This window comes from Octopus bimaculoides, chromosome 13 (genome assembly GCF_046866305.1).
Source record: "Octopus bimaculoides isolate indiv1 chromosome 13, ASM4686630v1, whole genome shotgun sequence".
NCBI lineage: Eukaryota > Metazoa > Mollusca > Cephalopoda > Octopoda > Octopodidae > Octopus > Octopus bimaculoides.
The window spans coordinates 36816878-36821504 of record NC_142940.1 but is presented as its reverse complement, the minus strand read 5'-3'; positions in this window follow the sequence as shown (position 1 = coordinate 36821504).

The following is a 4627-nucleotide window of genomic DNA, read 5'->3' as shown; positions in this document are numbered from 1 at the left end:
AATGACTAACCTATTAACAAATAACAAAAAAGTTCAAAAGAACCAGTGTGTGTGTTTATTATTGGCATAATGAATCTCCTGAAATACAACAATATGTATATATGTATAAATTCAAATTACGACAAACGTAAATAAACACACGAAGTTTGCTTTTAGAAGCGTTGAGATGTCTTAGAAAGTTAAATAAGTGATTTTAAATTCTCAATCGCAGAATAATGCTAATAATATAGCCTGAACAGGATAAACTACCCCTATTTTGGAGAAAAAAGTGTAGGTGGCTAGCTGTGGACTCGAACTCATATCCCCGTGATTACGCATCACGATGCTTTGACCGATTAAGCTAAACTACCCCACTATACACATCTATATGTCTAGTTCAGTGGCCACTGAACTTGACACTTTACTTCCCTCAAATAGTTGCCATTCCCTTTTATCCCTAAACTTTAACAATTCCAACACAACAGATTACCATTCAAATACTATCTACCCTACCCTACCCTACTATTCATCTTCCTAATCTCCACCTCTACTACTACCTCCCTTAGTACCCCCATTATTAACCCCTCACTCTTCTTGAACTGTCTTTCATCCTCTCACCATTCCCTGTCTTAATGCCCCCAATTTCCCCTCTCATACAGCTAGCTCACCACATTTAATCATTCCATCTTTGAACTTTTCAGCATGGAGATCTGAAATGTAAGATCTTCTCTACCCTGATACCAGTGGCTGGTCTCATCCAATGTTAATTGCATCCATACGGCCGCATATTGTGATGAACTAAATCTATCAACATTATTATGGATCACTGAGTCCCCAGAAACAGCTGTTGGATTTATTAACACCGTTCTTCGACCCCTTCAATATTTTTTCTGTCGTTTGTACTTTGTGTAAGTTGTACTTTTCAATATAAATATCTATATATTTATACATAAAAATTCATCATCAGAATGTTCCTACCTTTTGCTTTCTCTCGTATTGCATGTATACATATATACATATTTTGTATTTGTGATGTTTAATATGTTTGATATATTTTTGGTCTAATTTGCTTATCCGCATAATTGCCCTCCCCTCTCTCTCTCCCGCATAATTGCCTTCCCTATCTTCTATTTTTTCTTTTTGCAAAAAATATATTTCTAACAGCGTTCACTATTTTCCTCTCGTTCTGGTCTAACGACCCTCCATGTTTGTTTTCGTTCGGTTTCCTTGTCCTAGTTGTTTAATTTACATTTTTGGTGATTGACCGTGCGAGACAAATCTGGAGGAAGCTTGAATTCATTAGGACTACTAGTGTTTTACTTCGGATAGTTGTAGATAGAATTAGGCAACTATGATATAATGTCATGAAATGATTTGTAGTGTAACCTGGCGACTGTTTTATATTTAATACCACTCACACACACACACATAAATTCAAGGAGATATTCTATTTATAGAGTGCATTACCGGTAACTGGTATTTCAACTCGTGTTGCGAGGTACGGTGGTCTTTAAATGTCATTGTAATGTATATTTCGTTTGGTAATATGTAAATATTGCAAATCATTATGCGTATGTGTGTGTGTGTGTGTGTGTGTGTGTGTGTGTGTGTGTGTCTGTGTGTGCGTGCGCGTGCGCGTGCGCGTACGGTCACGTTTATTTTTCTGTTTTCTTTCATGGCTTCTTTGGTGACGAAAGGCCAGTACCTTTGACCTTTTACAGAAACTCCTCATATTGATGGTGGGGAAGAGAAGTTATATATAGGCCTGCATACACACACACATATATATTCATACACATAATTACACACATACCTAAACACGCACACACACACACACACACACACACACGCACACACACACACACACATACACACATAACAGCGGATACTGCAAGAGCGACAGGAGGTGTTGGTCGTCAGATATTAAAATGTATCGTCTATTAGCAACTATGTAATTTGCGTTTGTATGTACTTATATGTATATAACATGGACAACATGTATAACTCTCACAGAGTGGGGTCAGCCGAACCTGTCGATCTTTCTCTGGTTACGAATGACATGGTACACATACATATATACATACATGCATGCATACGTACGTACGTACATACGTTCGTATGTATGTACGTACGTACGTATGTATGTACGTACGTATGTATGTATTTTGCGACGGCAAAAGTGATAAGACAGCGAAAAGTGTGGTAACATCCCACAATAAAGCCATCGTAAAGATGGAGTCTGTATTATCCCTTTGGATCAGTGACTGCAGGAAGAACATTGCACTGGATACCAACATCATCTGTGAGAAGGCCAGGAAGCTGTACGGTAAGTTTATGGATGGTGGTGACGACGATCCAGACAACTCTGAGTCAGGACCATCTACGACATCTCCCACCAAACCAACCGAATTTAATGCCAGCAAGGGCTGGTTTGATAAATTTCAAAGGAGGTTCAACCTCCTCTGAAATTATCAAGCCAGCACGGAGAAGCTGCCTCTGCTGACAAACCCACTGCTGAGGAATACGTGAACGAGACGTTCGAAACCATCGTCAAGGAAGGGGATATTCTCGTGAACGAGTTTTCAATATGGATGAGACTGGCCTCTTTTGGAAACGGATGCCATGGCGGACTTTCATTATGAAGGAGGAGGCTAGAGCCCCTGGATTTAAGGCGTACAAAGATCACGTCACAATTATAATGTGTGGAAATGCTGCGGGCTTTATGATAAAGCTAGGGTCTATTTATAAGTCCAAAAATAAGTAGATAAGGCAGTGAAGCTGGCGAAATTGCTAGGAGATGCCTTCACCGATATAACTGCCGAGGACGTTAATAACCTGATTGAGGCCCACTCAGATCCGTTAGCAGATGAAGATCTGACAGAGATGACGAACTCAGCAAGTGAGGCAGAGCAACAACAATAACAACAAGAATAGAATCCAGGGGAAGAAGAAGAGATCGGCACATCACTAGAACGCCTCTCAACTCTAACAAAAAACGGCAAAAGAACTTCAGAGAATGGCGGAAGATTGGGACCCCCAGATGATACGTGCGTTGCAGTTTAGAAATGCAATCGACGGAGTCATGGAAGTTTATAAAAACTTCCTTACACACAAGAAAAGGCAGAGCCAGCAACTGCCCATCACTATGTTCCTTACTCACAAAATAAAATAAAAAAGACACGGGTACTCCTAAGAGTGTGGGGAGAGTTTATAAAAGCTTAAGTATATAAAAGTAATAGAATAAATATATACAAATTATAAAAATAATTAAAAAATATACAGTACTGTTTCTACTTCGCGGATTTTCACTTATCGCGTGGTGTTTTGGAACGTAACACCCACGATAGTCGAGGGATTACTGCATGTGTTTACTCGCATGTACACCCCCCCCCCCACTAGCTGTTTGAGCCGGCGTTGCTCGTGTTTTCCGTGTTGAAGTTAAGTCCACCATCTCTGACATGCACAACTACTGCATTGATCTCTTAGAGAGATTTTAGAACTAGCATTATTGCTTATTGCAAAATTAGCGACTGTATGTCGCTTGAAACTGAAACTTTTGCAGTTGGAATGTTTTTGTTATTTCGTCCTGGCGGCGCAATAACAAATCTGTTTTCACATCCAGTTTTTTCTTTTCTTTTCGTTACTGGAGAGCGTACGCCAACCGTCTACATCTTTTATGTTCCCCTTTTATTAGTTTCAGTTGTTAGACTGCAGCCATGCTGGGGTACTCCTTGAAGAATTTTTTTTTAATGTGGTACTTATTCTATCGGTTCCGTTTTGCCGAATCGCGAATTTGCAGTGGCGTAAACAAACCAACAACAGTTGTCAAGTTGTGGTGGAGACAGACACAGACACACACGCATACACGCGCGCGATGTGCTTCTCTCAGTTTCCGTCTTCTAAATCTACTCACAAAATTTTAGTCAGCCCGATGCTATAGTTCAAGACACTTGCCCAAGGTACCAAGCGGTGGAACTGAACCTGTAACCATGTGGTTGGAAAACCAGCTCCTTTCTACAGAGCCAATCAGGAGCCAATTGCCATGTCTGCGCCTATTGACCATGCCTGCGCCTATATATAGACCTTCTTCTTCTTAGGTCCGTTAGAGTCTTTGAGTGGTACATCGGGTAGTCAGTGATTGCCAGTTATCTCCAACTCTAGCCAACCGGTATGCTTCTTCCCAGGTACTAGGCCTTATCTTCCTTGGTCGGCCTCTTTTTCTCTTACCTTCCAGTGGCACCCAGCCCATGGTTGTTTTGGCAATCCTCTCCTCTTAGTATGTAAGCTGCAGAATTGGCAAGGCAGCGACAGTATTTAGAGAACTGACAGCACTTTGGTGTAGCAATAACATAAGTATAGAACTGAAAATTCGTCTGTACAAAACAGCAATACTGCCAATAGCGATCTATGCAGTTGAAACCTGGAAGGTGACAGCAAAAATCGCCCGCCAACTCGACGCATTTCATCAGTGGTGCCTCAAAAACAGCCTAAGAATCACTTATCGAGACACACTGACAAATGAAGTCATTCACACAGCAAGGGTAAGGCCCCTGCATGCAATTGTAACCGAACGATAAATGTTGCCTACATATTAATATACGTTTTAATCGACGAATAATTTACGGTGTAATAACTAAACAAGAGTGTA